Raw genomic sequence first — 12,770 nt, forward strand, 5'->3', positions numbered from 1 at the left:
AAGAGGTGAAAAAATGAGGAAAACTAACTCTTACAAGAAGTCTGGCTCTCAGATTTGCACACCCACGGTCACAGCAACATTACTCACAACACCTAAAGGTGGAGGCAACCTAGGCGTCTATCGATGGATGAATGGATAAACAGTGTGGTATATACATAGTGAAATATTATTCAGCCTTTAAAAAGGAAGGAAATGACATGTGGATGAATCTTGAGGACATTATGCTAAGAGAAATAAGCCAGTCACAAAAAGACCAACGCTGTACAATCCCACTTATATGAGGCACTTAGAGTTATCACATTCAGAGAGACAGGAAGTAGCAAGGTGTCTGCCAGGGCTGGAGGGAGAAGGGAACAGGGAGTTAGTTGCACAACAGTGTGAATTTATTTAATGCCAAGGAACTGTATACTTTAAAATGGTTAAGATGGTAAATTTTACGTTATATACGTCTTAGCACAATTAAAACTTTTTAAAAAGAAGTCTGAGTCTCAGAATGTTAAATTCATATCAAGCTATAATGATTTACAATGAAAAATATTTGAAGCTGGATACTTTAACCTAGATCAGCACTTTCCAAACACGTCCCTAATGATGTGTGTCACAACACACACAAGTCACAGATGTTGATCCCCTCATGCTCTGCAAGGGGGCCTGGGCCACCCAGACCCCGGACCAGTGGTCTCTGATCTCAAGAGTACTCATCCATTAATCCCATATGCCTTATAAATACTTTTATTTTTGATGTGTTCTAAGATGTGAGAAAAGCTGAGAAACAATGGCTAAAGAAATGAAAATTACAGATTATTTCAATTCTATTTTCAGTGGCAAGAAAAGCTGCTTTAAATTAGTTTTCTTCATCAACCCACAACTTCTGCTGCCAAAAGGAAAAAAAAAAAAAAGAAAGATTGTCACCTCAACTTAGAGAAACAAATGAACCTCTACTACAAAGCCACATCTCACTTCTGCTAGATTTTTAAGGATAGAATAGGAGCAACAATTTTCTCTTCACACTAAGTCAGATCAACAAAAACTAAATCAATGTGTAAGGGACAAAAAAAGAAAAAGGAAAGAACAACGTGGTACTTGATGCAGGCATAAGATAAGCAGATCAATGAACAGAGAGCATCCAGATACAAAACCGTGTATCTGTGGAAATTTAGCACAAGGTAAAGGCAACATTTCAAATCAGTAGGAAAGGATCAATGATTCAATAATAAGCATCTATTTGGGGAGAAAAAAGAAATAAGAAGCTCTACCTCACTCTGCCAATATATACAAAATGTCTATGTGTATTAAACATCTAAGGATAAAAATTCAAAACAAAGAAGAAAATCCAGGGAGAATAATTAATAACTGGGGTAAGGAAACCTTTCCTAGGTATGCTGTCAAGGCCAGAAAGAGTCAAAGTTTGAAGGCGTGACTCACAGGACTGACGTGAGGACGCAACGAAGACAATTAAGACTGAAATATAGGGCTTCCCTGGTGGCGCAGTGGTTGAGAATCTGCCTGCTAATGCAGGGGACACGGGTTCGAGCCCTGGTCTGGGAGGATCCCACATGCCGCGGAGCAACTAGGCCCGTGAGCCACAAGTACTGAACCTGCGCTCTAGAGCCTGTGCTCCGCAACAAGAGAGGCCGCAATAGCGAGAGGCCCGCGCACCACGATGAAGAGTGGCCCCCGCTTGCCACAACTAGAGAAAGTCCTTGCACATAAACGAAGACCCAACACAGCAAAAATTAATTAATTAATAAATAAACTCCTACCTCCAACATCTAAAAAAAAAGAATTGTTTAAAAAAAAAAAAAGACTGAAATATAGGTTTCTAGCCAGGAAAAAATTATACATACACACTTTTTTAAGAAAAACACATAGAAATCAGAAATAAAAAGGGTAAAGAATCTACGAGAAAAAAGAACAAAAGAATGAACAGACAATTCAAAAAAGTAACACATGTGGCCAAAACATGTTAAATCTCAGGAGCACACAAAGAAATGCAAATTAAAAGAAGACATAGGGCTTCCCTGGTGGTGCAGTGGTTGAGAGTCCGCCTGCCGATGCAGGGGACACAGGTTCGTGCCCCGGTCCAGGAAGATCCCACATGCCGCAAAGCGGATGGGCCCGTGAGCCATGGCCGCTGAGCCTGCGCGTCCGGAGCCTGTGCTCCACAACGGGAGAGGCCACAACAGTGAGAGGCCCACATACCGCAAAAAAAATTTTTTTAAAAAGACATAATTTTTTCACCCACTGAACTAAGAAAGATTTAAAAAACTGATAATCCCTAGTGTTGGTTAGAGTTTAGGGAGCCGAACATTCTCATATTCAGCTACTGAGAGTACCGATCAGTGCCTCTCTAGAGGGAATATGGCAAATGCTTGTGCTCTTTGGTGAGCAGCTATGTCGGCAGGCCCTAAGAAAATAACTGGAGAGGTGTGCAGAATACTGGGTAAGCAATAAGGGACTGGTTAACAATTTTTATAGAAACTCCATGCTCTGCAAGTTATGTACATCCACCTCCACACATATGCACTGGCATGCAAGATGACCACAACAGATTTGGGCATTGGGAGAAAAACAGAGAAGAGGTATCTATGATTCCTTGGGGGGGGGGGGGGCCGTGGAGGGGAGTGACACACACACATACCATACACACACACACACCACACACACATACACACACATATACACACATATACATACATATACACACACATACATACATACACACACCACTGTAAGGCAGTATAATGCTTAAAGCAAGACAGGCTAGAAAAGAACTTCAATATATAAATCAATATATAATTCCAATTTGATTTGATTTTAAAATTACTAAAAACAGTCACCTCTCAATTGGGTAATGCCTGGAAGGATGAGTAGATCTGTAAATTATATTAATACAACTGAGAAACAAAGAGTGGACAAAACTAACGCCATGAAACAAAGCTAACTCAAAGAATTCCAAATATAATTGGATAATTAAATCCTTTCAAAGAAAATATAATTGTAATTTGAATTGGGGGTATCAGTACTAATATCCCTACAACATGCAGACCTTCCCTACAATAAATCTTCGTCTACAACTAATCTCCTTTGGGTCCCTCAGTGTGGGATAATAGTAAGTATATACTGGTCTCTAGGCCCAGTTCCTGGCAGAGAACTCCTAAAACCCTTGTAATTTCCTAAGTGTTAAGAACATCTTTTGTTCCCATATTTGGTCTTTGACCGGTCCCTGACACAGGGCTCCTGAAACCCTTGTAAATTCAAAGTGATAAAAGCACTAAGAGCATCTTTTGTTCTAGTGAGGCCACCTGTTGGGGGGGCTGGAGGCAGGAGAGGGGGCCCTCCAGGATGGCTCTGGGTGGGGGCTGGTCACCAGAAAGACCAAGCCACGAAAAGCAGCTTGGAATTTTCAGCCCTGCCCCCCATTCTTCAGAGAGGGAAGGAGGCTGGAAAGGAAATTAATAATTGATCAAGAGGAAGCCTCCATAAAGCCCCAGTAGCACCGGATTCAGAAAGCTTCCAGGTTGTGGATGTGAACACATCCACACTGGGAGAGTGACACACCCCAACTCCACAGGGACAGACACTCCTGCACTCAGGACCCTCCCAAGACCTCGGCCTATGTATCTCTTCGTCTGGGTGTTCATCTGTGCCCTTTAATAAAGTGGTAGTAAGTAAGTACTTCCCTGAGTTCTGTGAGTGACTCTAGCAAATTAATTGAACCCGAGGGAGGGGGTCATGGAACCTCCGGTCAGCAGCACAGGTGACAACCTGGACTTGCGACTGGCATCTGAAGCAGGTAAATAGACTTTTTTTCCTACAATGCACTTGGCAACTCATTTTATTTTTATCCTCCCCTTTAGAAATTAAGCTCCCTGCAGACAGGCTTTTTTTTTGTTTTTTCTATTCCAGGAGTTTAGAAACTGCCTGGCACAGAGACACTCGTGTATTTGTTGGGTTAATGATGGCCTCCTCTCCTCTCTGTGGTCTCTCCCTCCCAGCACAGGTTGCTCACACCTACCAACCTGCTCTAGACGCCGGCCCAGCCGCCCAGCCTCCAGCCCGGCTCCTCTCGGAGGCGAAGGCACAGAGCCGCTGTTGTCTGCCCTCTGCCACCCTCAGCGCACCCTGCCCTCCAGCCACCCTGCCTCTCCCACTCCTTCAGATGTGCCAGCCTCTTCACCCCGGAGAGCCTTCCCGCAAGCCTGCCTCTGTCCACAACACTCCCCTCCCTGACCACTGATCTCTCTAACCCTCCCGTCCCTCCCATCACAAGAAGTTCACTTCCTGGGAGTCTTTCCCTGGTTTCTGATCTATATTAGGTCCTCTGCTCTTGAACAACCTTTCACAACCTTCATTTTGTAAATACATACTTATTCTTACAATTATCTGCTTAATGGCTGTTTCCCTTTAAAGGCAAACTGTGTCTTGATGACCATGCTATACGTCCCCAGGGACTGGAACAGTGTCTGAAAAAAGGAGCTCAACTGACCAACTGAATGGCTGGCTGTCCTACTAGACCACAGACTCGGCAAAAGCAAGTTCAACGTCTATTTTGTCCTCTCTTATGTATCTGGTGACAAATACGCTGTCTGGCACAGAGAGAATGTTTAACATTTATTAAATAAATGCTGAACGAATACAGGGGTTAGGGACACCATAATCCTATTCCTGAGGAGAGGAAAAAAAAACTGCTACCACCTTGACATCCTGTTACACAGAGCCTTCCTTCCGGTGATCTTACTTAGGTGTGTTCCTCCACAGCATCCTCCTACAGCCCAGGCGTCTTCACCCATATGTGCAGCATCCCCTTCGCTCAGCTCCTGCCGTGCGGGCCGCCTCCCAGGCCTCCGGAGATGGCAGCACACACAGCCCAGCACCCCCCCGCAGCTTCCCCCAGGGCGCCTCCAGTGAGACGTCTCCCCACGAGGCACCTTCCTCCGGCACAGGAGAGTGGCTTATGGCAAGCTCCAGAGGGCGGCTTTCCATCAGGTTCTACCAGTGTGACACCACCACGACTTCTCCGCCTTGCAGCAAGCCTCACATCACAGCCTGCCCTGGGGACGAGGAATGGGTCTCAGCCCTGGGCAGGGTGGGACTCTTCCTTGGGGGCTCTGCCTCAGCTCTAGAGGATGCAGCTACGCTGTACGTCTGCTATTCTTATATCCTTTAGAGTTCTCTTCACTTTTTATGAGCCTATCCCTCATTACTTCCATTCCCTGTTATGGTGAAAAATGTTCATTTTTTTACAAATTATGTTTTATATCAGCAAAATGAAAAGACAACCTACTGAGTGGGAAAAAATATTTGCAAGTAATATGACTGATAAGGGATTAATACCCCAAATATATAAACAGCTCATACAACTCAACATCAAAAGAACAAACAACCCGATTTTAAATGTTCATATTAGGGCTTCCCTGGTAGCACAGTGGTTGAGAGTCCGCCTGCTGATGCAGGGGACGCGGGTTCGTGCCCCGGTCCGGGAAGATCCCACATGCCGCAGAGCGCCTGGGCCCCTGAGCCGTGGCTGCTGAGCCTGCGCGTCCAGAGCCTGTGCTCCACAACGGGAGAGGCCACAACAGTGAGAGGCCCGCGTACCGCAAAAACATAAAATGTTCATATTAAACTTTTTCCTTCAATTTACTCTTTGTTTTTTTTTTCTCCTGCTTTGATCCAGGCTGATACAGATTTGGAATTAATGTGTGTAGTGTAAGGGTCGCGTTTCTTTCCCCTTCCCTACATGAGTATCTAACTAACTAAACACATTTATTGAAAAGACTGTTCTTTCTCTGCCATCCTGCAGAGCCTCCTGTGCGATAAATCAGGTGTCCAGATACGAACGGATCTGTGTCTGGACTATTTTGCTTGTTTGGTCAACTTGTCTAGCCTTTTACTAAAACCATATTATTTTAATGACTATAGCTTTACAGTAAGTCTTGCTACCCAGTATAGTAAGTCTGCTCAGTTTGTTTTTCTTCAAAATTATTTTGGCCATCCCTGCTGTCTGCACTCCTATGTTAACATCAGTTTGACAAGTCCATCAAGAAAACATCTGCTGGCATTCTGATTAGTACTATACTGAAGGCATAGTTGAATTTGGGAAGAATCAGCATCTTACAACACTGATTCTTCTAATCCATTAACATGGTATATCCATCTATTGATTTAGACCTTTAACTTCTCTCAGTGTTTATTTTTTCCCTGTATAGATGCCTTACATTTCTTTACATTTATTCTGAAAAATATGACTGTGTATGTTACTACAAATGATATTTTTATTTCACTTTCTATTTGTTGTTGATACACAAAACTGCAATTGTGTCCAGAGTTACTTTGAATCTTGCAACCTTATTTATTAATTACAATAAGTTACAAGGAGATTTTTTTTTCTACATACACAATCATGTCATCTACAAAAACAGTTCTATTCATTCCTTTCTGATCCTTGTACCTTTTATTTTTCTTGTCATATTGAACTAGGTAGGGTCTCTAAATAAAATAATAAAGTAGTGGTAATGGTGAAAATAACTTTTTTTTTTTTTTTTTTTTTTTTTTGCGGTACACAGGGCTCTCACTGCTGTGGCCTTTCCCGTTGCGGAGCACAGGCTCCGGACGTGCAGGCTCAGCAGCCACGGCTCACAGGCCCAGCCGCTCCGCAGCATGTGGGACCTTCCCAAACCAGGGCACAAACCCGTGTCCCCTGCATCGGCAGGCGGACTCTCAACCACTGCGCCACCAGGGAAGCCCGAAAATAACTTATTTCTATTCCCAGTCTCAGGAGGAAAACTTTCAACACTTCACCATTAAACATGATGTCTGCTATAGGATTTTTCTAAGTAATCTCTATCAAATTAAGGAATTTACCTTTTACTCATAATGTCTTAAGGGATTTCATTTTGAACAGATGCTGAATTTTACCAAAGGCAATTTTTACATCGATTGACATTATCACATTATTTTTCTGCTTTACCCTATTAACTCAGTGATTTCTACTGATTGATTTTTCAAATAGTAAACCTATCTTTGTAATAAGTCTGATGCTCTGATTTAAATCTTTTGAAATCTGTCAACACTTGCTTTATAGATCAGCAATTTTTATAAATGTTCCATGTGTATATAAAAAGCATGTATAATAGTTATTGGGTGCAATGTCCTATTTATTGCATATTTCATTTTATTCTGTATTTCATTTTCAATATTTGTTATTTTCAATCTCCTAGGTCTCTCCTACTGTTTCTAATCTACTGGCAAACCCACTGTGACCTCAATTAGGTCAAGACTGTTAGGTGTGTTATTGAGATCATCAAGTGATTCTTTGTTTATTCAATCAGTTAATTAAGTGTATTAAGACTTCCCACTATGATTGTGGATGTGTCTATTCTTTGTTAGTTTTGTCAATTTTTCCTTTCTGTATTTTGAGGCCATGTTTTTAGGCACGTACAGATGTAGAACTATTGAATTGAGTATTTTATCATTATGAAATGTCTCTCTTTATCTCTAATAATGCTTTTCTGCCCTAAATTCCACTTTATTAACATAGGTACACCAGTTTTCTTTCGGTTAGTGTTTGAGTGATATGTCTTTTTCTACCATTTTACTTTCCTTCCACTTTTATGCATCCTTGCAAGCAGTACAGAGTTGTGATCCACCTTTTTTTTTAATTTAATCTCTCAATCTTTGTCTTTTAATTGAAATTTTTAGTTCATTTTTATTTATCAATAATATAATTACTGTGCTCGCTTCGGCGGCACATATACTAAAATTGGAACAATACAGAGAAGATTAGCATGGCTCCTGCGCAAGGATGACACGCAAGTTCGTGACGCGTTCCATATTTTAAAAAATAAATAATAATATAATTACTGATATCCTGAGTGTAAATCTATCATCCTACCATTTGCTTCCTATTATTCCCACAAACTCGATGTTCCTTTTCTGTCTTCTTTTGGATTAATCAAGTTTCCTTGGGCTACTACTACTACTATTACTCCTCCTCCTCCTCCTCCTCCTCTATATTTCCTCTCCATTAGCTAGTAGGTATATATTCTTTTAATGTTCTTTTAATGAATATCCTAGAGATTACAACATGCATCCTTGACTTATCAAAGTCTCAAGTAGATTAATAATTTTACTACTTCCTGGACAATGCAAAGACCACAGGATACTAACCCTATTTACATCCCCACAACTCATATGCTATTATTAAAATTTTTAATTCCATACATATTTTAAACCACACAAGACATTATTATTGTTGTTTCATATATCAACATTCATTTGCATTTACCCTCTCTTTGGTCTTCACCTTTTCCTACATCTTAAAGCTGCCAGCCAGGATCATTTCCCTTCTGCCCAAAGAAGAATCTTTATTAGTACTCCCCTTTAGTGCAGGTCTGGTGTGTATTAATTTTTTCCATTTTGTTGATCTAAAAGGATGATATTTTTGCCTTCCCTTTTGCAGGATGTTTTGCTGGGTATAGAATTCCAGTCTGGCAGTTTACCTTCTTGAAAATACTGTTTACATTTTGAAAATACTGTTTACATTTTGAAAATACTGTTCCATTGTCTTCTGACTTCTGTTGCTTGTGTTGAGAAATCAGCTGTCAGCCTTACTGCTCTTTTGAATGTAATACGTAATTTTTCTCTAGGTGTTTAAGATTCTCTCATTATCTTTGGTTTTCAGCAATCTTATGTTTCAGTGAAATTTTATTTGAATTTATCTGGTGCAGGGTCTACAGTATTTCTTGATTTGAGAGGCTTGTCTGTTATAGAGAATTCTCAGCCATTATCTCTACAAATATTGCTTCTGTACTATTCCTCCTTCCTTTCCTACTCAGATTTCAATTACACATTGTTAAATATTTTCACTGAATCCCATGTCTCTTAGAATCTTTTATGTATTGCCCATCATTTTTCTCTCCATATTTTATCATTCTGAATATTTATTTTCAATTTATTACTATACAAATCTACTGTTAAACCCAACCATTGAGATCTTAATCTCAATTAATTCAGTTATAGACCTTCAATTCTAGAATTTACGTTTTGTTCTTTTTTTTTTTAAGTTCTAGTTCCCCGATTCTCAATCTTATCTTTTATTTCTTTAAACATATTACATATGTGATGGTATTTAATTACTCTATTATCTGGATCGCTGACAATCCATTGGCATAGTCTGCTGTTCCTCTTGATTTTCTGTCAAATTGTCCTAAATTCTCATCTAGTGGGTAAGTACCAGACACTGTAAATAAATCTAGAGATCATTTGAGGCTCTGGGTGATGTTATCTTCTTCCAGAAAAAATTCACATTTGGTGCTGTCAAGATCACCTTGATCTAATCAAGGACCGAGGGGATCTGAAATTCAACTTCAGTACTTCTCAGAGATCACTGTTCCCAGGATACAGGCCTTTGGGACTCAAAGCCTAAGGAGTTTTCCAGGGCCCCTTCCTCCCTGACTTATACCAAACTCCAATTTTTGTCCCCCACTCTCCAGTTCCTTAAATCTATCAAAATCTCCTCAGCTTTCCAACTTCTCATTTGCTTGCTTCTTCTTGAATCAGCAGATCGATCCTCCAGGGCAAAAGTGGATGCAAATCTGGTCTTGCATCTATGAGCTTCCTTACTTCCCCGGATCTCAAGCCCACAAATCTTCACTGTTTTGTTACCTCTATTACCTTCACACAAATTTTGTTTTAAATTTTGTCCAGCTTTTCTACTTGCAGGAAAGAGGGCCCAACCACTCTGTCTACCATTAGCAAAAATTTCCCCACTCCCATATTTTCTATCTTTGCGGGTTTATATTTTGTGATTCTTTTCTGTCATTTTACCAAAATTTTGGACGGTAGATAAATACATCTTCGATGAGTAACTGCTTAACCTGTTACTCATCACAGCTTAACCAGAAATCTCCAGTCATTCATTTTACTGATAGATCTTTTATATATTAAGGATATTAAACCTCTGTCAAATATGTGACAAATACTTCTCCTAGTTTCCCATTTACATTTTAATTTTAGCACATAGAAATGGTGAGTTTATATGTAGTCCAGTTTATCCATCTTCTCCTTTCTAATTCTGATGTCATGATAAGAACACTGAACATTATGTAAATACAGACTCATATTTTCTTCTAGTGTATTATCATTTCCACTTTTTACATTTACTTCTTTAGACTTATTTTGGTATAAGGTATGAGACAGACTTAACTTATTTTTTTAATTGGTAAGCCAACTGTCCCAAATTCATTTAAGTAATTAACCCTCTATTTCCTCCTCTAAATAGTGTATAAATCTCTTATAAATCAAAAACTACTTTCTTGATATTTGTATAATTTTACTTTGCTATCTGGCACTGCTGACCCTTTTGTTCATTCTCCTTGCTACTCCAACTTCCCTTGGTTTCTGTAACCCCTCAGCTCTATTCCTCTTCAACTAGTCCTTCTGAGTCTCCTTTACAAGCTTAATTTTCTTCCCATTTCCCTTATTCAGTCTCATGCTCCAGAGAAGATGATGGAAACCGTTCATTACTAGAACCTCTCTCTTCTCTCATTCTCCCTACTCTCCTTGTTCACCTGTACTGTCAGTTTCTTCCAGCTCTCTCTTGACTTCCCAGATCTATATCCAACTACCCTCTAAGATCTCTTCCTACATGTTCCACATGCACTCTCTAAGACACACTATACAAATATAATTTCAGTGCCTCCTCAAACCTACTTTTCTTTCTGTATTTCATTATCTACATACCACCATCATCCAAGCCAGAATCTCAGTAGCTCCTCCTCTCCTTTGCATCACATCTTAGAGGTCAGGATATATCCTACTGATTCTAGGTCTCTGGTCAGATCCTTCTCTACTGCCGCTGCATTAAAATAGGTCTTAATTATCTCTGGTATGGATTCCTCCCCAATTCCCAACTTCCCTCCAAACCATTCTCTAAACTGCCCACAGAGTGGCTGTGTAAAATGAAAATCTGATCATTCTACTTTTCTGATTAAAATCTTTCAAGTGATCCTGACTACTTGTAAGGTAAAAATGTAAACCCAGCATGGCATACAAGGCTTTCTGTGAGCTGGTTGTTGCCTACCTCACTAACCTTAATTCATATCTCTCTCTCCTTAAACCCTGACCCAGCCATACCTAATTACTCAAGCAAGCCAAACTACTGCCTTCTTCCAATCCTTTGCTCATGTGGTTCCTTCAGCCAGGAAAGTTTTCTTGCTGATTCTTTGTCCAGCAAACTCATAATCATCTTCAAAATACAGTCTTAGTGTCATATTTTATAAAACATCCACCACTTATATGCCTCAAGTTTATCTTGTACACACATACCTCACAATTCCATTTTATCCCTTATCACACCACTTTGCAATTATTTTTTACGTGTCTTCCCCATATGACTGTGACACCCTTTTATTCACCTCTGAATGGCCCGGCTTACCTCAGGGCTTGGGCACACAGTAGGCACTCAAAATGCTCACTGAATAAGAAGATTAACAGACATGATGCTTACTTAACAAACTGGTTTATAAAAATTATCAAAAATATATTTCTTAATGGAAAACTATGAAGAGTGACATCTGACTCAAATTGTAATCTCATTAGGTAACAAATGTATCTCTGAAGTTTTACAAATAGCTTAGAAGCACTCTAAGTAATACTAATGAGGCTCTGTATTACAAATTTAACCCGTGTAAAAATCACTTGTTCAAGGGCTCCTGTTAGTTAAGGAGTTAAATCATCTCATTCAAAAAACATGAGATAGATAGATATAGTTCTACACCAGAAAAAGAAGCTAAAAGTCTACATAACTAGAGCAAAAATTTTTCTAGTCTTTGCATACAAATGGTACAAGACACTTTGTTTTTGAACTTTTGTAAAAACCTTCACATCTATTTCCTAACTATGGTACAACTACAGCCCCAGGCAGGACAGCTGCATATCTTTCTTTATTTGGGCAATTGCTTCCTCATTACAAAGAGAATAAAAGAGCCACAACAAACATCCAAAAGAAAAGTGGCTCCATGTAAATGGAGAGTAGATAAAGGCATTTTCCAATAAGTTAGGTGAAAAGAATGTTTCGATTTCTCAGATTATCAAAAAGGATTTGATATGAAAGTTTTAATAAATTTGTAAAGTATACTTTTAAGCACAAAGAAATCTTAGTTCAAATTTTAAAATCAAATATATACAGTGAAAAGTGACAGAAATATCCCATTAACCTGTTTCAAAACACTCACAGACCTGTCAGGAGACGTGAAGACCTTGTTAAAAAACAGACCACAGGTACTACCCTCCAGTTCAGAGTGACATGGATACAAACTGATAGGAAGCCATGACTACTGAAACTTCCAGATCTCAAGAAGGAGCATATTGTCAATCAGCCATGTTAACATCTTCCAGTCATTAAAAAACTAGAAAACGAAGACTACAGCATACGGTACCCCCATAACCTTATAAACGGCACTGATTTCTCCGCCTACCACACTAGACTGTGAATTCATGTCTTCTGTGTGTTCTGCAATATGTGTTTACACAAGACTGTATAATAATAAAGCAAACATTTGTGGAACGGCCCCCCCCCACCTACAAGGGGGAAGTTTTTAACACCCCAGAACTGCTTTTCACAACCCCTCCTCTCTCCCACAGGTAAGCACTACCCTGACTTTTGTACCAATTATTTCCTTGCTTTTCTTTAGAGTTTTCACAACCTGTGGCAATTTTCTTTAAATAACAGCTTTATTGAGATATAATTCACATACCATAAAGAGTAC

General features: G+C 39.7%; 1 non-coding gene and 1 pseudogene across 1 annotated transcript; one reads left to right on the plus strand and one right to left on the minus strand.

The window, feature by feature from the left end:
* The window catches only part of LOC101317034 (calmodulin-binding transcription activator 1-like), a 103,518-nt pseudogene that overhangs the window by 25,033 nt on the left and 65,715 nt on the right, over window positions 1–12,770 (minus strand).
* LOC117309664 (U6 spliceosomal RNA) lies at window positions 7,733–7,839 on the plus strand. Its single transcript, XR_004523971.1, has one exon. It is a non-coding gene; the product is annotated as a U6 spliceosomal RNA (small nuclear RNA).

The sequence above is a fragment of the Tursiops truncatus genome, chromosome 1 (genome assembly GCF_011762595.2).
Source record: "Tursiops truncatus isolate mTurTru1 chromosome 1, mTurTru1.mat.Y, whole genome shotgun sequence".
Taxonomy (NCBI): domain Eukaryota; kingdom Metazoa; phylum Chordata; class Mammalia; order Artiodactyla; family Delphinidae; genus Tursiops; species Tursiops truncatus.